Source organism: Phalacrocorax carbo, chromosome 1 (assembly GCF_963921805.1).
Source record: "Phalacrocorax carbo chromosome 1, bPhaCar2.1, whole genome shotgun sequence".
In the NCBI taxonomy this organism is placed as follows: Eukaryota; Metazoa; Chordata; class Aves; order Suliformes; family Phalacrocoracidae; genus Phalacrocorax; species Phalacrocorax carbo.
In genome coordinates, this window is record NC_087513.1 from 62,898,812 (window position 1) to 62,921,133 (window position 22,322).

General features: G+C 42.1%; 1 protein-coding gene across 6 annotated transcripts in view; it reads right to left on the reverse strand.

The window, feature by feature from the left end:
* TBXAS1 (thromboxane A synthase 1) overlaps nt 1-22,322 on the reverse strand; it is a 246,993-nt gene that overhangs the window by 158,196 nt on the left and 66,475 nt on the right. The window lies entirely within an intron of this gene.

The following is a 22,322-nucleotide window of genomic DNA, read 5'->3' on the forward strand; positions in this document are numbered from 1 at the left end:
ACTCAAGATCACCCAGTGGGTAAACACAAGGAGAGGCAGCGAACTCAGAAATGGTGCCTGCTGACCCATACCCAGTGGCTTAAGCAGCCATAATACAGGAGCTGTAATGAAGCAATGTGGGGGTTAAGAAGGGGATGATCGAAGAAGAATGGAAACGTATGTATTCTGATTTTTTAAGACAACCGAAAAGCAAAACAACGCACGGTGTCACAAGATGACACCATGTGCATCAGGAGGAACCGTAGCACATTAAACAGTCACTCATAACGATGAAGCGTAAAAGCATAGTCAGTAATGCTGTTCCAATTCAAAAAAATCACATAGCTTCTTTGTTTAGAAGCTGTGGAATATGAATTGTCATCAGCAATAACTCAGAAAAGGGTTGGGGCAGGGGGGGACTTGCTGTGTGTGGCCCCTACAGTGAGGTACCAGCCTGACGACAGCCCATTATCAGACAAGATAATGCAGCAGTATGAAAAGCTTCTTTCCCTGAAGAAAGCATATTTTACAGCATCTGGTACACCATGGAAACAGCAGCTCAAGTGGGCTGACTGCTGCACACCCAGAAGGCTTCTTTGTTTACATGGCTGGCAGTTGCCTCCCTACAGGGAATTTGCATTCTCCCCTTCCTCTGAGTGTGTATCATCAGCTGCATCCATGGGTAGGACCACTCGGAAGACCAAATATGCTCTCAGGGATACAGGTGCAACCCCTGTGGAAGGGAACCAGGGTCTGCATCAGTCAGAGACAAGTCTAGCCATTGCCAACCATCTATCTTGAGATATCCAAACGTTAAGACTTCAGCCTGAGCAGCACATACATGAAAGAGCTTCGGAAAGGACTCTGTTGGCTCGATGTATCCCCTTGCCTTTTTTCAATAGATTCTGCTACTGCAAGACAGATCCTTCAGAAATTTCCTCCATGTTGCCTATTCACCTTGCTAGTTCCTCACAGCAGAGAAAAATCTGCAGCAATGTCATCTTCCCTCCTTGCTGAAAATGGGTGTAGGCACTAAGCCAAAGTTTTCAGAAAGAGGCAGTAGTACCATGCATTTCGATTTTTGGGGTGTCTAACATGAGGCATATCCGACCTATTCTTTCTCAATAACTTGCAGATCTCATGGCTGCAAATGGGGACTTAAGTGACTTTAAGCTGAAGCTCAAGCTTAAAGTGGCCCAGACTGCATGGAGGATGCTTTGTAACAGTTCAGCTTGCTGCAGCTGGAAAACAAATCATGTTGTTCATGAACTTAGCTATAGTCTTTAAGGGTCACTAGATAAAATGGTTTGAAGGGGGCCACATAGTTGGGATCCTGCAGATGCATGCTCCTGACAGTAGCTCAAAATTTGGACTCCAAAAAAAGTGACTTCCAGAATGTGTGAGGGTAGACCTTGAATTTTGTAGAGTACTGAATCCTACAAAAGCTACTGAGCTGTGTGGAGAGCAATGTGGTGTACCCACCAAAATTCATTTCAAGGGGGAAACATTACCCATGCAAGAACAGCCAAGGGAAAAAGGCTTCTTTTGTTGGCTTTTCTGAAATGCATCACACATTTACCTGATGTCAGTCACTCACCAAGACAGCCTGGATTCAAACCTGTTACTCAGAAGCCAAAGATGCTACATCCCCATCACTAGTCCTATACACGCTCCACCCTCACCACCCTGTAGTCAGACATGATGTTCTGTTTCACTATGGTATTAATAACCAAAGCATCATTGTTTGAGTGCACACCTCATATCAAGAGACAAAAATCTATACAGTTATTTATGGTACATAATGACAATGAATGATATTTATGGATCAGATTTTTAGTATTCAATGGGCTTCACATGTCTTTTTTCCTTAGACCACCTAGAAAAGCAAAAACAATTGTTAATAACCTAGTACCCAAATCGATTTTTTTAATGCATGCTAACATTTAATTAAAGCAACCTTGTATTAGACTGCAGCCCAATTTGAAGGATTGACCCCAGACTACATCATCTCCAGTATAATCCTAGTGAAAACACTAGGATGCCAGCAGACAAGAGGAGGAAAACAGCATGAACTTCTAACCAGCCTGATTCTGAGCCATGTACATAGTTTGTTTCCTTTGATCGTTACCCTTAATTGTTGTCCTCTGTGTGTAATTTGGTTTAATTTATGTGTATGCCATTTCAGATTTAAAAAACACATAGAGTCCTTCCAAATTTATTAAAAGCAGCCTTCCTACCCTTAATAGTTATTAAGAGAGGTTAGTGTTATGTAATTAAGTTAATCCTCATCTGTAAAAGCTAATTAACTGAACACTAATTGAATCTGCATATGAAAATTTGGACAATGTGTTCTCATTACACAATTTTTAAAAAATTACCTGAACTAAATACCAAACAAATTGTAAATTTTTTCCTTCTACCTTTTCAGGTCTTTAATAAAAACTAAGCAGGCAGGTTTATTTCTGTGCGCTGTATTAGCCTCACTGCCTGGAACAAGGAGCTGTCACATCAGTATGTGGAGAAACTGGTCTTTCCTTGAAAGATGTTCGTTTTCCCTCTTGCATGAGCTCTCCCTTTCTCTCTGCCCTTACTCCAAGCCTTTCATCACCCTCTTCTCCTTTTGCTGTCCATCATCTGCCCCAGTCAGAGAGGGCAGAGGCTCTTGGGAGCAAGCCGTATCACACAAAGTATCAGATGGCGTTGAGATATCACCTCAACGGATCGTACCACCCAAAAGGATCAGATGGCACAATACAATTCAGTCCTGCCAATTCACCACCCCAAAGCCTGCACACAGCCAGCTCAAAGCCACCTGGACAGTTTTCACAGGGCACTACCCTCTCACCCCCAAAAGGTCACTTCCCAGTGAAATCCTAAGGAGGAAACAGCCTCATCTCATTCTCCTCTGCCTGGGTGTGCCTGCATTACAAAAGCAAGACATGTTTTGGACCCTTTTCAGCCCTTGCTTGAGACATTTACAGTTTAAAACAGTCAGGTTTCCAAGAGGAAATTAAGAAAAGCACATCATCCTTTCTGATATTTGCTGTCTCTCCCCATTAACCAGGTTAATGGCCGATTCCAATAGGCTGGTAACTGAAGAGTCGGCGGGAGGGAGGGGAAGCCAAGCAAGTAAATATACAATTGCAAGCCTGACCTCAATAGCACGCAAGATTTCCCAGTGCACGGAACACACGCAGTCCTCAGATTTTTCTCACAAATCCCACCATATGTTTTTAACATTGGAGTCGTAAGCACCAGCACTGTGTAAGTGGCATGGCTGGATAGAGCAGCTGCAGCCAGTTAACAGTCCCTCAGGCACCACTTCTGGCCCACCACTAACAACCTGGCACCCTGCTTCACAGCAAATACCTGAAGGAAAGAGGGTCAGAGGAATGGGAAATGGCATGCACAGCACATTATCTTTGTTTGGGAAGGTAACACATCTTGTAGGTGAGGGAACAGTGGAAGATGTACGCAGACTTCAGTAATGCATTCGGTCCAGTGGCAGGCAAACAGTCATCATGCCCAAAAGGATGAAGATCAGGATAAAAACCGAGACACAGTAAACATGCAAGCTGTAGGGAAATGAGTATGGACTGGGTTGAAAGAAAAAGTACAGGTATGGAAGGACAAAACCCGTAGATTTCCCAAGGGTCAGTCTTGGGACAAGCCTTGTTCAATGTTTTGAGGACTGACTTTGGCACAAAAAGCAGACAGACTTTAGTGAAGTACGTTCGTGATTTTGGGTTGAAAGACAGGTTCTTTCCTCAGCAGGCAGAAAGACTGAGATTGTCATATCAGAAGAATTGGATGACCTAAAGAACCTGAACAAATGCAACAGAGGAGAGTCTTATAATGAAGGCAAAGCTTCATGCTCTGGGAGGGACTATATTAATTCCAAGAATTTCTGCAGTAGTCGATTATTGTTGGAAAATGACAGAAAAAGATAACACCTGGATGGACATATAAACCACAGGATAATGATGAACAACAAGGATGATGGAAAGTACAAATGTAGAATATCTAGGATGCACTTTCTCTGGAATGCTGCATGCAAATCTGATGAGCCATGTTCAAAAGGAATGAATTAAAAATGGAATGAGTGGAGAAAAGGGTTATAAGGATCCTCAGGGAACAGAAGACCAGTCTTACAAGTAGTGATTAGGAGAGTTCATTTTAGCAAACCAAAGGTTCATTTTAGCAGACCAAAGGGATGAGATATGCTTGCTGTCTATAAATGTTCTGGGAGTAATCATCAGGGAGGGAAAAATATCTATTTAATATGAAGGTCTATGTTACTAAAAGATCAAATGAGTATAAACTGGCTATGGATAAATGTTGCTAGAAATTAGATTAAAGTTATTGACTATCAAAGTAGTAAAATTTTAGAACAGCCCCCACTATTCTTACTGGAAGGCAAGAATCTCAAGGAGGGTTTTGATGCACAGGGGCTAAGATGTGGATACTTAGAAAAAAAAAAATGGAGTGCAGGATGAATAACCCAGCCCATCTACGCCAGCCCCTCAAGGTGATACACAGCCATTTCCTGAATGAGAGGGACTCTTCTCTATTGGAAAAGATCTACTGCACTTTCATATGTGCACGCTGCATTGACACTTCTAGGTGATTCACCTTAACTTTCCAAAGCATTCCCACATAGATATGGCCTCAGACGTTAATTTGGCATCCTGCAATGAGACTCTTGCTTTATTTTCGTCTTTATTTTCAATCTCATTTCACTTTACAAACTTCATTTCCACAACATCTCCGGGATGAAAAATGCCCATCTGTCACAGGTGGGGAATTGGAAGTACACAAGATTAAGCAGTTTGCCAAATACCACACAAGAAGTCAATGGTAGAGCCAGAGACAAGTTGCAGATTTCTCAGTCCTCCTTCTTGGTATCTTACAAAACTATTCCTTCTCTGCCACAGAAACACAGACAGTATATGAGATAGGAATATCAACAAATTCGATCTATTTCGAGCTTTCAGACGTATCACATGCCTGAGGCTTCAGAGAAAGGCAAGAGGAAAACAACCCTACATACACGGTTAACTCTTAAATCCTTTAAATGGAGGTTTCTTCCTCACCCAACTGTTAGCTTAAGATTCAATTACTTTTATCGTGATATGCACAGCTACAAATTTAATTAGTCATAAAATTACCCAGACCTTCAAATAATTCCAGCTGCTGCATTCAACTCTGATTCTTGCGATGATGAATTCTCCAGACTGATTGCACTGGCTAAAATAGTATTTCTTTTTATCTATTTGGAAGTTGCCTGCCATTAGCTTAGACCTTGTTTATATCTACTGTAGAGCTATAATTGCAACCTTACTATTTTTATTAGGACTATTGCCTAGATAACACTTAAATCTGCTAGGCCCTTATTTTACTTAATAGTAAATGTCACAGAAGACACCTATTCAGGCTTCTAGGAACCTTTATCAAAAACAGAAAACATGTCATTATGAAGACATGTACAAAGAGAAATACAATTTGTGCAATGTGTGTTCATGAAAGGCTCCACATGAGGTCTTACATACTCACTGCAATTTCTGATCCTGTGATAAACATATATTTATAATAAGTCAAGAAACGAGAAAAAAGAGAAAGGAATGATGGATTTTTTTTTTTACTAGACTATGTGATTTCCACTAAATCTCTTCCAAGTTGTCTTCTTTCCAAACTGAGTATAATTCCCTCCTACAGCACCTCTTCTTGTACATAATTCCACCAGATCATTAACCATCTTTGTTGCCCTTCTTAATATTACCACATCCTCAAATTACAACAGGAAAAGAGAGAATTACAGTGCTCTCTATAGGAGGGAATCCATTGTGCAACAGAAGACCACTGCAATGTGTATTTTCACTGTGTGTTCAACGTCTCTCAGATGGATTAGCGTAAGCATTCAGCACATCTTACTAATGGTGAATGAATTTTATTACTTTTCTTTGCTGGCCTCCCTTAAGGGAAGCAAAGCAGTAACTGCATAATTTAAAGAAATGGAAGCAATTTCTTGTAGGACAGACAGGCATGCTAGCTAGATCTAAGGAAAACAAACATTTTGGTAGTACTCTGACAACACAGCGCTGTTTTAGGGGCAACAAATTGGCATTTGGAGAAATGAAAGTTAACTTCTTTCTCGAGAAAGGGAGACAGGGACTTTTTTTTTTTTCCAGGTGTCCCCCTCCTTCTCGGGTCCATCAACAGCACACTCGTTCAGATTAGGAAAATGTTGTTTTTAAGTATAAAAGATACTAACCGATCCCATTGTGCAATACCCTCTCAGGTGCCATAGAGCACAAACAGGCTTTGAAATAAGTACTGGAAAAATTACACGTCCATGTGCAAATCTTGTATCTTCACCTACAGAATTAGGATGACAGCGTTTAAGCTTTCTTTTCTGATGCAAACTCTGGCCTATCTCATATTGAGTTAACTCACTAGTGTCTAAGTTGATACTCTTTAGACAGGTGAGTTTCAAGAAAACAGCTTTAGGAAGCAACAGTACTCACTCAGTGGGTGACAATGTTCTGGTCTCCTCAGAGACATTTCCCTTGTATAGCGCTAGGGATCTCTACCATTGTTTATGAACTGATTATAAAATCAATGACCCTGAATTATCTGTGACAACCAAGTTTGAAACTCTGAAACATACATTTGAAAGAACTAAAGATTGTCACAGATTCCATCTGTGTTCATCTCCCAAATTTTGATCTTTTATCCTGACAACATTAAGTCACAAAACAGTGCCCAAATCAAAGCATGCTGCACGCAGAGCACTCTGTCAAGTGAAGAGACCTGGAAAGAGCATTACATGTGACAGACATTAATCATAGAATCATAGAATAGTATGGGTTGGAAGGGACCTTTAGAGGTCATCTAGTCCACCCCCCCTGCAATGAGCAGGGACATCTTCGACTAGATCAGGTTGCTCAGAGCCCTGTCCAACCTGACCTTGAATGTTTCTAGGAATGGGGCATCTTCCACCTCTCTGGGCAACCTCTTCCAGTCTTTCACCATCCTCATTGTAAAAAATTTTTTTTTCTTATATACAGTCTAAGTCTACCCTCTTTTAGTTTAAAACAATTACCCTTTGTCCTAGGCCCTGCTAAAAAGTTTGTTCCCATCTTTCTTATAAGCCTCCTTTAAGTAATCATGCCACTTAGTGCATTACTGAAAGATACTAGGACTATTTCTGTTAACCTAGCTGGACAAGCCCAGCTTCCTCTTGTCTAATTCCCACCTTGTATGGATGCAGGCTCTCAAGCATGAAAGAAGAAAAATGTCCCTATAGATTGTACTGGCCTCTGATGCAGAACAGAGCAGGCTGCTATCTGTAGCATGGACAGGCCAGGCATAGGCATGACAGGTCCCTTTTTACTACCATCTATCACATGGCACCTCTGTAAAAGCCACAAGGTTAAGAGCAGGCAAGTCAGCTTGACACACACAAGCCTTGAGGTGAGCCCATACATTCAGCAGGGCACAAGGGGGCATGTGGCTGCTGAGCTACAAGAATCTTCACCCTAGCCATGTGAATAAACACTCTGCGTGCTTCACCCTGCTCCCAGACCAACATCCCACCAGGTAGGACAGATCTACTCTAAACCACTATGGACAAAAATGTGTTGTGAGATCCTATGCAGAACAGAATAGTTTTATCCCTTCGGGAATAAAACAAGCTGCAGCTCTAACAGCCACACCACACCAGGCAGTTGACTCTTTGCCTAGCTTAAAATAATTATTCCAACAAAATCTCCTTGTTTTCACAAGGTAAGTTACTCTTGATGTTCTGTCCTGGAGCCAAACACCATTTAAGACCCAAGCCACCCATGCAGTAGTTGGTAGGATCCAAGCACGGAAACCAGACACTCCAGAGAACCATATCAGGCCTCGCTGGAACAAGGGATTAGGAAGACGACAGAGAGAAACACATAGTGCCAATGCCTGCATGGGCTGAAGAGAGGATCACTGAGGGCAGCAGAAGCTGAGGTAGCACAAGGAAACTAAATGGGATGCTGCAGTGGAACAAAAATGTGGGACAGCTCTAGCGATCAGCAAGGCCACTGGCCAGCACTCAGGGCAAGCACAGGGGGTGCCAAGCAAAAGCACAGTCATAGCTTCAATTGTGACAATTTCATAGAGAGGACAGCTTGGTTTTGGAGGTGGGGATTGAATTGGCTCATGTCAGCCATTCAGTTCTGTTTCTAGATCACCAGTCAGGGCTGGATTCTGCAGCAGCATCAGAAACCACCTTGTCAATCCACCTGGACTTTTTTGGTTTTTTAAAATGAATGATACTATGCACCTGCAAAAATCAGATATTTTCCAGAGGAACTGATGCATTTAGCTGCCCTTTCATTACTGTATTCATCTGCACCCAGAAAAGGAGAGGGAGGCTTGGCACCCGCATTCAGTACAACAGCTATACAGAACTAGATGCTTTGGCACAAGGCACGAAGTTAAGAGCAACCACTGCTCCTCCCTCTCCCTGTGAATTAACCACATTCCTACGGGATTAGGCCACTGGCAGAAAGTAACCACTGCCTGGGACAGAAAACAACTCTTCTATCACACCCTCCCCATAAAGTAACATCCTGGAGGGACTGCAGAGGAAAACAACAGAGGGGACAACAGCACAATCAAGCTCTTTATGAAGACGTCATCTCAAACGGAAAACTGTCAGCACTACTGCATTTCTTATGTATACGGTACCAAAATGCCTACAGAGTTGAGAATTTGCACATTCCTGGGTCCTAGATGGTCATGTATTGTGAACAGTAGTTCCAAAGCAGGGTCTTTCTCTTGGGGGTCCTCAAAGAAGAGGAAACCCCTATCTGGTAAATCGTAAGAAATCAAATTATGAGCCATTTGAAGGATAAATTCTGTCCAGAAGTAAGAATCAAAATAATATGATACACTCTTAAGAAGTGGTGCTAAAAGTTTAAGCTGTCTGACATCACTGTCAGACCAGAGGAGCAACTATGGGAGAATGTGGCATCCACTCCTGCCCACAGAAGTAAACGGGCATCCCACCATACCACTGGGGATAGTATGGGGCACCCTACAAAAGCTATGGAGAATCTCAGGCCGGTGCAAGATCTGGCAGCAGCCAACTCTCTGCTGGCTGATCTCTAAACCCAGCCCTTGCACAACAGGTACATCAGGAAATAGTGGCATGACCAGAAGGTGATTGGACGCCTGATCACTGCTAGGTCCTTGAAGGCTTTCATAGAGACAGGACAGTTTTAGGGCTGCTTAAACTTCAGGGATTAAACTGGGGTTTCTTGACCACTCTAAAAACTTGGCCTCTCCACCATAGATTTGGGTCAACACCCCTTTTTAATTCAAGATCAAAATTACGGGGTTGGTCTGGAAGTAAAAATAAAAGCAAGACCAAATAAAGAGTGTATATCTCTATTCCTCTGACTCTCCTGCTAAAATTTCAAGCTAAAAATGTTATACACACCCCCCTACTTATACGTAAGGAAAAAAAAATATTTATTTATTCATAACAACCTCAGGTTATTTATATGGCAATGCAGGATGCACAAGAGAATCAGGTCCTCCAAAATACAGGCAAATAGCACAGCTCCTGAGGAACTGGTCATTCCTAGAGGATGACAGATTAAATTTAATTAAAGGAACAGCTTTGAAGCATTGTCTTTAGAGCAAAGTTCCTCTCTCCCCCACATCCTTAACACAGTAGCTGGACATGTAGTTTTGTGACACGCCAAAATCTCTGTGCCTTGTAAAGAAAGATGCAGGAGAAGGAATGTTAATGGTCTCTTTTTACAGTAGCCAGTTGTCAGAGAAGGTGGGAGAAAACAAACCACATAGAAAACAAATGCCAATTTGTGGTCTTGACCATTTAAAAATGGATCCCAAAATAGCCTGCTAAATTGTTTCACCCAGAGCAAAATTACCCATGTATACATATGCATGCACACAAAAAAAGCATCTCTTGACGCAGTGCTGATGGTGACTGCAGTCAAGGAAGAAGTGTTATTGCATTCCACGTTGTGAAAAGACCACAATGCAGTAATTATTCTGAAAGGTTTTCACAAAGCACAATTATTAAGCTAACATTATCCCATTATTGTTTGTTGCTATGGAGATAATATAATCAATATATTTTCTGGATTGATTTTTTTTAATACTACTAGCACATTGCACAATACAGCAAGATTTAACTCAATGCATTAACTGATTTTAGTTTATGATTGGCAAAGTCTTGAGGCAATAGATTGCAATCCATCTCACGCCTATTATTCTATCAAGACACTTAATGTCAAAGTCTCTGCTGCAAAAGCAAGTTTTCCTTGTTGAAAATGAGAGAAAGGATAACAAATTTCTCCGAAGAGAGGCAATATTTTAAGCACGAATTTAACACTTATTCCTATTTTTCCTAAGCCAAACAAAAATTACCAGACTGACTACAGAAGCAGTAGAAGAGCAAGTTGCGTTGGAAATCTCACTTAAGATGCTTATTTATTCCGGTGGGGATGTTCTGAGGCATTATTGTCCTCCACGTACTATAAACTTTTCCTGCAGCAACAGGAGACACTGAGAAGGTGGTAGCGACTGCAGCGCTGAGCCAGAGACCATGGGATACACTTCGCAGCCTTGCCACCACCTCTTGCTGCGCAAGCTTGGAGGAGTCACAGGCTACCTGCTCCTGTGCCCAGCAAAGACAGCAGGCACTTGGCCATTGGTCTCAACAGGTGGTGAAGCAGAACGGTTACAGCTGCAGCGCTTAAGTTTCCTTGCCCATAAAACGGCAAGAACACTTCCTTTCTTCCAGGTCTGCCCTTGCAGATGATAAGCTTTTAGCAAATCAAGCGACTGCTCCTGTGTGTGGAAGGTCTGCACAAACCTGAGTCTCAGGTCTTTGCAGGACAGCAATAATACATTTAGAGGTTTCAATTCTGACACTGTTGTTTCAGCCTATTACCTCTCCCAGTAAGTGATGGGTTCATCATTGTGCAAGGTCTCAAAGCCTTTTAACATATATTTGCCAAAATTGTCCATAGAAGGATTATTAACAGGTTTTCCCCTCCCATATGGCCATACTGTGGTAAAATGCCTTCACCTCGTTCCCAGAGGTGACCATATTTTGTCAGCATGGTTTATGGTTAGGCCAAAATTTACAAGTGCAGCATGCTAGACTTTGCATAACAAAATAAAAGGAGTTATAGCAACATTTGAAAATGACGACGACTGTTAACTCCTGTGAGAATCATATAGTTATACTTCTGGGTGCCGCAGTGTGGCTTTAGCTGCCTTGGGTTAGACACCAGTATATAAGCATTTTGGCCATAGAATGTACAACTGCTTGCATAAAATGTGAAATTATTAATTTATGTAATCACAGTAATTCTACCTCCTCCCTTCCCTGAAGGCACCAGATTGGGTGGTCTTGTCTTTCATGTAAAGTGGGCTGGGGCCCAGTAATGAAACTCTTGGACTGGCTAAAAGGGCTCTATCAGGAATGATCATTCACAGATTAAACACGTTGCCTATGCAACACATCTGGCCCTTCTGGCCCAGGGGACAAGCAAGAGAGTTAGGAATGCACATTCACAACCCACCCCATGTAAGACTGCTGCACCGCCACTAACCCAAGCAGAGCTAGGGCTAGTTTATAAGCCACCTCCACTCTCCTTGCTCCACATGGCACAGGTAATTCTCTTCCATTCCATTTCTCGGTGATGCCACTTTAATCAAAATGCCTCTGAACTGTTATGTGGGCATAACGATGTGGCACAGCGTTTAAGATAAGCACATACATAGGGTTGCTTGCTTTGTTTACTTGTATGCTATTTTATAAAGGATTTTTCTGCTAGACAGAGCTTAGACAAGTAGCTATGATACTTATTCAAACAGGCTAATGTCACATGTGAAGCCTTAAAGGACACTACCTGCTAGTTCATCGGCACAGTAAAGCATTGCTTAATAGACATCACTGTTTCAAATATGAAGAAAAACTTCATTTGTTTCTAACAACTGACTGCGTGCTGTCTACCACAATGCCTTATCATGCAACAGCCCAGAAATTCTGCAGAAATAAAACATCATTTAGCTGCTGTCAGTCAGGGGATATCAATTTTGGTAACTTGAATGATACAATTACATTCCTAAGCAATTGGTCTCAATAACAGACAGCACCTCCGGTAAATTGGCTGCAGGCCTGATGCTACCTCTCTCATTCATACCAAGTAGAGCCTACCAGTGAGACCCCCTTCATTTCAGTGCTAGAGGACTAAGATACCACTTAGCAAAAGTAAAGTAATCAGTGTCCTGCTGCAAAGGTTGAGGCTAATCACACTTTGCTTAGTTACATTCTGTAACTGCTGTGTATCTTCTTCCAGCCAAAGATGACAATTTTCTTTCCTTTTTTTTCTTAATTAATCAAGTAATTTTAAAAAATTATCATTACTCCACAAGACAGAGATTGAACTTTGCTGCTGGAGGTTGAGCTCACATGTAGCAGAGTGTCATGCAGCGGCAAGAGGCATGGCACAGAGGCACCTGGCAAGGGGGAGTACTGTCCCTGTGCAGCAGGACTTCTGGCACTCAGCTTTGCCCACCCCCTGTCCCTGGCTAGTACATTGACCCAGGCTACTATAGGAAGATACTGGGGTCCTACAGCCTCACCTTCCTGACTTTTCCTCAGATATACAACACAGCCTTAGTGGGAACAAAGAAAGGACAGTCCTCACATAGGTGACACCATGGTGCAAAAGGCTTTCACAAACCTCCTTCTCTGCTCCCACCACAACTAAATATAATTTAACCTGAAGCACTTTTCCCTTAATTATGCAAAAAGGTGGATTTGAGACGGGAGGTTGGAGGGGAAGCTGGCACTGCCGTGTGGCAGAGCTCCTTTTGCCGGCTCTGCAGCAGCGCTGTGCTCCGGGAGACGGGAGCTGTTCAAATGTTTTGACAGAACATGCCGATTCCTTGGGAATGTTTTTATTCTAGTCAATGTGCCAATTCTGCACAGATTTCCAGTGGAAAACAGGCAGACAGTCTGGGTCTGCTGAAATAAAACGACTTCACCCAGAAAGAAGAAAAAGTTGCATTTTCAGACTATTTTTACTCAATTCATGATTGTATTTGTTTTAGTCAGTTTGTTGGATTGTTTTCAATTTTACCTGGAAACTCCATTTTCTAGCAGGCTCTAAACACAGGCCAAAAAAAGCACCAAAACACTGTAGAAAAATCAAGCTTAAGAGAAAAACCTCAGAGGACTTCTGAGATATAGGTTGTAAGTAAACAGCACTCAGAGATAAACAGGGAAACTCAGAAAAACTTTACACTGAAGTAATGATGTCCTAACTAAAGCTGCATAGTCTGGTTCTGCAAGAACCCAAACACCTCCATTTTTGCATTTGCGGTTGTCTTTCAAAGGCTTTCTTTTTTCCTTTTGCCTTAGGGAGTTATTTATAGGGCTATTATAATTTGAGGTCTGGTCTTCTCATGGCAGGTCCTCCATCCAGGAAATGAAATAGCATTAGAAAATGAAATCTCGCGTTTATGAGGTCTTTGAGATGGCTCCCTGGAGCATCGGGGGGGAAAAAAAAAGGTAGTGAAAAATATAAACACAAATATAACTACAGGATACTTGCATGGTCCCTAATTCTATCTGTCATGAACTATATGAGACTTTTTATTAAAATGGGGACCACTGGTATAAGGTCACCAACTGCCGCTTTTTTCCCTAAAGCTCTCCCATTTCCTCCTTGCATGTGATCAAGCGCCTTTTCCACCCCACCCTGGCTGCAAGGTGCTTGTGTCCAAGGCTGTCCACAGATGTGGAACACAAAGAAGGATAACTCAAATGTCACTCTTCCTTCAGCTGCCTTGCCACATGCTTTTCACAACACATTACATATTGCAGCATATTAACTGATCAAGATAGATTTGTTCATCCCTTTGCAAAAATCATATATCAATCACCAATTTCTTGTTCATACCTCTTTGTACTTCTTTCCTAGACTACACTCCGGAGCCACAAGGTGCCTTATCCTATCCAGGGCTTATCACCTGCTCTTTCCTCTCAACACAAACATAAAAGCAAATAGAGGCAAATCAATGGAGACTTTGGGGTGCCCCAACCCCTTTTTCTGTGTATCCCTCCAACCCCTGCTGTTGACATATATCTTTTTGCCCTTTTCTTGAGTGTAACATAATCACCGTGTTTAAAGTCCCACTCAGCTTCCCAGAGAATGCTTAAACTCCTTAACTGATCATCACATGTGATTTCTAACAGCTCCTGTAACCCAGCTTTCACTAATCCTATCTACATCACATCTGGTATCATAGTACCTATGGAAAGTTAACAGCTTTGCATATGCTCATAATTGAAATAAGGCATCAGATATAATGCACAAAAACTACAGAAGTTCATAATATAGTGAAGACTAATTTGCAATTACTTTAATGTGGTTTTGCATCATTTATTATGAAAATTATGTATTTGAGAATATTGTTAAACATATATCTATGTTTCAATTTTTTTCTCTTGTTTATAATTTTCATTTTTCTTGTCATAGGATAAAATAGAAATCACCAGTGTTCAGTAAGTTGGGTTTTTTGCCTGAATATTTTAAAGTGCCCCAGTGCAACTGTCTAAAGAACATTTTGCTTTTCTCTCTGCCTTATTAGAAATAATCTAAGATTCATGGAATATTTAAAAATTATAAAATGGAAGCAGGAAAAAACAGTTAATAACAAAGAAACATAATGAAAAGTTAAAAAGTACAAGGACAAGCCAAGACTGTATCATCCATTTTACTGCAATGCATGGTGAAAGCAGAAAGAAAAAACCCAGCAACTTTTGAAATACATGTTTTTAAAGCACACAGGTTTGTTTAAACTTCCTGTTGAAAAACCTTTTTTTCTTTTTCTTTTCTAAAAAAACCAAAAACCAAACAAAACAAACACCGAGCAAACAAAAAAAACCCAGCCAGTTCTCAAACCTGATTAGAATCCAGCACTGGTTGATTCTGGTTTGATATTATCATCTACACTTAGATATGTGCTAAGGCCTCTGAGGACATGGAGAATTAGATTAACTTTTCATCTCTGTATCTCTCTGACACTTCCATGTCTTTCTAGGCAACTTGCATTTCTGGATCAAATTGTTTATGTATTTATCCATAAAAGAGTGCTCCAGAAAATAATGTTTCACTTATTTCTGACAGATTAAGAGAATCCCAAGCACACAACAGCTGCTTTACATCTGTCCCGCATCCGCAGCTACTGAAGCCCTCACAGCCTTGTCCCAGTGCCCAGTCCTGCAAACCCACACTGACCTTCCCAGCACTGCATCCATTTGACTATGGGCCATGACCAAGACCCAGTTCATACTCAGCCCCTCTTAGAGAAAGTTATATTTCATCTCTACGTCCTGCCTGGGGAGGGGAGGAAGCAGGGGAGAACCCAGACGGTCATGAGACTTGCATCCAGATAAATCTGCCAGGAGGTGATGCCACCCAAGGTGCACCATAGGCAGCCAGAAGAAGCCCACAATGACTACCAGGAATTTAGTGGCATGTGTTTGAACAGGCAGTTCTCCAAAGCCTTCTATTACGCATTTTAATATAAAGCCTTGCAGAAACCAAGCCTGGCTAGCTGCAGCAGATCAGACCCACAGCAGCTGTACCTTCCTGCTCTCAGAAAGGGTGGGGGAAGTATCTTGCTTGCCACCCTTTCAGGATGACTTGATGTACAGAAGGCCAGCTTCTTATTTGAAGAGACATGTCATGTTGTAAACATTTCTAGTGGAGCTTGGGTTAGCAGCACTTGTAAGAAAACCCTAATGAAAATAAATTGTTATGTATTTACCCATATGCTGAGGAGCATATGGCTAATGCATTTAGACACTGCTAATGAAGTTAAGACTCAGCTAAATTTGTTGGCTCATGGATAACAACTGTTCTCAACAACCAATCTAAGCCTGCTATAATTTTAGCATTACAACTGATACCTGGCCATTATCATTGGTACTGATCCTGCTGACATAAAAGAACTGGTTTTCTGAATATGGATAACTCCACATCACAATAAGGTGAGCAGCATATGATGCCACTAAACTCCAGATTTACATATAATGTGAACAAGTTACAACTTAATTTAAAACAGAGATTGCTCTTATTCATTGTAGCCCTGATTCTATTGCTTTCTTTTCTAATTTCAAGGACTAGAAGATTTTATTTAGTCCAACCCCATTCTCTCCAGTGCCACACTCTTGTGACTACAGCCAAAATCGAACAGAAGACAATCACACCTAAGAAATATTCTTGGTTTTTTAAGTCTATGTGTAGAAGCCCATTAAGTTTACAACAGCTACATGAGACCTCCTGTTCAGTCATATCACTAATGTGCTGCTCTTCAAGGTGAATGTCCTTCCTTCTTGTGGGAATCCTACTCCTTGTGCATGATCACAGGGATCCTTGAGTTCAATGTAAATTCCAGTTTAAGTGATTACACTGGGCCTATCTGAATGCAACTACCATTATCATCATTCTCAGCCCAGCTACTACACAGTGTGGCTGGTTTATGTTCTCTGTTGCTACATGTCATGCCAAAGTTGGCTTGAATATAGCAGTACATGCTGCTTAAAGAGCAGGCTACATAACCTTCTGGAATTTGCTATGTGATGAACATGCAAATATAGTCTCCAAAAGGCATGACACACAGCAAACTTCCCCTACACCACTCTTGGAAGCCAAGTGTCATTTACGATGTAGACTTCTGCTCTGATGGATATTGGGTAGCCATTTCTCAGTTAACCCCCAAAACCCATCAAAAAGCAGCAGTTTTGGTCAAGGATGGAATGGAACATCAGAGAAGTGTTGTTCAGTGCTGTTATCTTGGAGACCCACCTTACTCAGACACCTTCATTTACAGACTAGAGCTCAGACCTGGTATTGATTCACAGCCCCACTTGCTCTGTGACTATTGCCAAATCATTCAATCTCCCTCCAGCCTTCAAACTGCTCAGACTATTAAAGACAGCAGTGATATCAGCCTCCCCAAATCTACCAGAGAAAGCCCCCAGAGAAGTTGTTCAAAGTGTTTCACCACAACCTGAAGAAAAAGCAAGACCTATCTATTCCAGAATACCATCTACGTCATTTTGCAGGTGGGTAAAAAGAAGCACAAAGTGAAGAAGCAGAAGAAAGAGATTTGCTTACCCAGAAAATAAGAAACACTTGCTCTACTCAGACTTGCCCATAATCACATTGGGAGCCTGGGGAAAGCTGGAAGCACGGCTGGAGAGTCTCTATTCTCACTTGCTGCACTGCCACAGAGAACATAATCCCTTTAACAGGTAAGGCCCTTCACATACAGCTAATAATTGCATCAGCTGTTGCCTCTGCACCTAATGCAGTGTTTAATAAAGCAAGCAAAAGGAACCACCAAAACATAGCTTAAAGAATATCTCATCAGCGAAGTCTGCACCTCCTTCTAGGGGCAACTGCTGAGGTCTACAGGAAACACCCAACCAGCCCTGAACAGAAAATAGATGTGGGAGCTGCTCTAGGCAGAAGCCACACAGTCAACACACCATTCCTTGGAGTACAAAAGGGACCTGCTTCTTCCCTCAGAGGAAAAGAGTATAGTCCAAAAGAGCAAAAGCATCTGTCATGACTACAACCACCTTCACAGCTTGGGTCACCATTATTCACCAGCAAAGCAGCTGGCAATTCACCCCCCTTCTTCAGTCACGTAAGACCTGCCGGTTGCTTTGTGTCACCAGCTTCCATAAAGGTTATTTAGAGTTGACATCACATATGTTCCTTGCAAACATAGCTATCAGAAACACCGAGTGCAAAAAAGCCAGGGGCATTGTGCCTCTTCAGAAGGGTCTCTGAGGAGTACGCTCCACTCCCCCAGAGGCAGGCTCACCCTGCTGAGACCCCACAAGCTCAGGGAGAAGCTGTGGTGAGCCACAGCACAGCTCCACCCAACACTCTTCTGAGAAACCAGCTGTCCAGCTCTCGCTGAAGGGTGAAAATAGCATTTAGTCAAGTGAGAGTCAGTTAATTGCGATGTCTTGATTTCCTGCATTAGGTTCCCACAGACAGATACTGCACCAACTTTGTCACGGTATCTGACAACACTAACATCTGATCAAAGGAGGTAGCACAGACTATCAGCTGAAACTAGGAATATACACGTATTTGAAGGGGAGAGAAACTGGCTTTACAGAAGTGTGAATATACACACAAAAACACACCTAACCCGAGGTTTTCTGTCATGTTGCAGACTGTGACATGGCTAGGTTTAGATCTGCACCACATGTATTCACGTCACATGAAATTCATGCATAGAAAGGCCCTCCAATCAAGGGAGGTTTCCCAGGACATAAGACCTGTAGCACCCTGTGAAGTCTGTTCAGGCAGTCAGCAGCCCACGGTGGACACGCACAGCTGACTGGGGGAGATAAAGCCAGGTTGGTTGGCGATGCCACAGCCGCCCTTTCTGGTTCCATGCAGATAGCTATCAAGTGGCAAACCACATGCTCCCTAGCCCATTCCTCTCTTGTTTATCTGTGTGAAGCAACATAAAACCATATGCAGGCTCTCACTGTCAGTGTAAGGCATATTATTCTTGTAATTAAAACCAGGTCCACAGCCTATCTGAGAGCTCCTCTTCTTCCCTTCCTCCCCTCTTCGCTCCTGTCACCATTTGCCCCTCTCCAACCTTGTTTGGGTTTATATGCTGTGTCATTAAATTCCAGAACAGTAAACGCTGCAGCCTTTCTAAGCACTGACACGCTGCTTTCTAGGCTGAAAATTAGACATGGGGTTAATTTCATTCCTGCAAGGACTCCGCCTTTTATTTTTCTTTACGTCCAACTCAAAGGATGCTTTTGGCAAATGCGTAGTGGAAAAAGATCATGTTTGCTCTCTGCTTCCTCCCTGCACTCCCCCCTTCTCCACTCCCACCCATCAGCCATAAAACAACACAGCCCAGCCAGATCCCAAACTGAAAGCAAGACAAAGCAGCCACACAGCCCCCACTTCCACTCAGCAGAAATGGGCCGCGCCAGGGTAGCCCAGGATCTACAAGTAGGCCAGGCAGAAATAAACAGAGTAAACAAAGAGTACCCTGTCCAAGCAGAGAAGGGCTAGAGAGTGTGATGTCTTTCATTAAAATGCAAGGCAGGGATACAAGCACACAGCCAGTCAAAAGCATCACTGGAGCTTGCTAGGAGTAACAGGAGGAAAGCAGCACACGATCACGCCTTTATAAGGACCCAAAGCACATCACCCAACTGTACACAGGGCGCAACTGCATATCCCGCCTACCAAGTACCAAAACAAGGCAGCCAACCACACACGTACCACCACCCCAAAACACCAGAGATGCCAGCCCCAGGGCTGCTGCAGCGGCACAGTGCTGCTCTCCGGAAGGCTGGGTAGGGAGCAGTGCACACAGGTACAGTACCACGCGACCAGAGCCATTCAAATGTCAGAGCCAATGACATTTAAAAACAGCATAGCTGCCTTTTTAGAAAAGGGATGAGAAAGGAGGAGAAAAACACAGTACAGCCATAGCAACAGGTCAAGTGTTTGCTGTGGTTCTTTGGGAGGAAGGGTAATGCAGCACATGTGCCTTCTCAGTTTTCAGAGCATTTGTCACGTAATAAAATCATTAGTCTGGGAACTAATAGGAGAGTTTTGCTTAGTTTTTCTGCAACCTGCTGCTCCAAAGCCCATGCAGATCCATGTGTGAAAGTCCATGCTGTGTGTATCCTTGTGTGTCCCGTTACACAGCTACCACAAAAACTCATGTGTTTCCACAGATTGGTAGGAAAAATGCGGTACATGGAGAGGTGGCAGAACAGTCAGGAGTTTCTAGCAAAACAGCGGTCTGTCTGCTGCAAGTCTGCTCAGTTATTGGGAAAATTGAACATACTGCTTTTTTTTTTAAATAGCCTAATCATATTTACTATTACATCAGACTTACCCACCACAAATTGTTCTCATGCAATGGATGATTTTTTAATCTAATATCTTGGACTTGGATAATTTCCCAGCTGCAGAACTGTAATAATTTCCTATCTTCTCATTTTTTAGGTAAGCTGATTAACTTGGATATGTTTTAGTTTCAGGGTGCGATTATCTCCCTTTATTGGACTTGAGAGAGAAGGGGTGACTTACAGTAAAATAACTTTGTTTTCCCCAAGTCAGCTCGTAAAGTCTCCTTCTCTGTGATGGAAATAGGTCTTTCCTGTTGCGTTTCCCTTAGCCCCTTAACTTTCAACACTTCCTCCCTCAGAAACAGTATATTAAGAGCAACTCTCATTGTACTCAAAGAAAACACCCTGTCCGATAAATCCCTGAAATAACACTTTCAAAAAAAATCTCCTGGAGAAAACATTTTCTTGTTTAAAATACATTTGAAAGTTTATTAGAAACGTCACAACCCAGCACTACTGGTCAAATCCTGCTTGCATTGTTCATTTTCTTTCAGGCACGCTTACAGGGGAAGAATAGCAGCAAAAAAGGGTGATAAGGCCTGATGCTCTGTTCACATATACAGTGGAGCAAAACTAGAACCTCCGTTCACTTCAGTAGAACCGATTTAAACGCAAGTAAGGGAGAAGACAAACAAATCCTTGAATTTATGCCATTACAGAACAAAAAATACTGCTTATTCCCATAATTTTGTTGAGAGCTTTTAATAGTTAATATATTTTCTTAAATCCCCATGTCCTAGATTTACTTGATTATGTCAAAGGGACTCCCTCTCCTCCTTTATTTTTTCCTTAAGTTTCTAGAAATCATATTCTAGAATGGAAGCCTGAAACCATGAAATGAGGACACTTTTTGGACTGGAAGGCTGTATATGTTGAAGTGTTTTGATTTCCCTTTCTCTTCTAGATCTCATTGCTCCACAGAGCTTTTCAACCTATGTTATTTTGCAGACCAAATTCAACACTGGTAACCTATGAATTACACATACGCAGATTCCCATACAGCACATATCAATTCATTCCTCTTAGTCACCATTCATTAATTCCTTTGAAATAAATGTTCATGGGTCGGAAACCGCTAGTCTGATGATTTAGTGGGGGTGTGGCTCATGTTTTTCCCTGTACAACATTGGAAATACCAAGAAGAAGCTGGTTTACTTAAAAGAGAGGCTCTCTAAAAAGCCAGTTCAGTGAAAAGACATGGTTGCATAAACATGCAAGCGCAAGAACTTCTTAACATTACAGATATAGCAACAAATTAATATTTTGCTACTTCCTGTAAAGAAAAAAGTAACCCCAGCCCCTATCAAACCGCTGCTCATGCACAGCTGTGCCCCTAAAACCATCCCCGTCCCCAGGAAAGTGACGGGCAACCTTTGATTTTCCCCTGCTGGGGAAGGGAAAGTGGAAGTTGTCTTCTACAGGCTGCAGCGAGAGCACTTCTCTCCCTGAAAACATTCTAGTAGAGAACAGCCTGCAGTATAAAAGCAGCCCTCCTATTACCGGCACGTTGCTATGGGCACTATTTCTAAGAAAGCAGTCACAGAAGCAGCTCCAGAGAACATGGGAAAATATATGAGGGAAGAAAGAAAAATTACAAAGAGCCTGGACTTATCCCTGCCTGTTCCTACTGGCAGCAGCAAGACGGTAGAGAAGACAGACAGTGAAGTGTTATAGTGCTGGACATAGAGCCTGGTGGGGCTTGTGGTTTTCCATCACTCAGCTGCGTTTAACAACCCTGTTTGGAATTCTTATTTCTTGGTACTCCGACCTACAATTTCACAGCTACCTTTAATTGTTGGTTTGGGTTTTTTTTCCTAAAAGTTAGTTAAATCAAGTTTATCTTTTCTCTTCATTAGCCTGCTTTAAGTGTATTTAATGAATGCAACTCTGGTAACAAAATTTGCCTAACAGATCATAGATAACAGTTCACAAAGCCTTTTCACTTGTACAGGGCAAGCCTATCTACAACATACCAAAATAACTTAGTCTTTAGGCACCTTTCCTACAGCAAGTGGTAGCAGGTGTCTAATGATAACTGGATTTTGTCACCAAAGAGCTACAGAACTAGTAGCTTCACACCATCCAGCCAAATTGAAACCAGAAGAGTGAGGGTGAACTGGTTTGTATTCCACACCACCAGCATTCTCCGTATGTTAAAGTCAACCTGTCAATTCCAGTTCAAATTAATCAAGAAAGGATCAAGTCTACCTTTTATGCTATTTTCTAAATGAAATCAGATGTACATGTAAAACTGGTATTTAAATGGGTTTTACCTAATAATGAGTCAGATATTGACAGAACAATCACAGTGAAGATCAAGGTAAGCGGCACT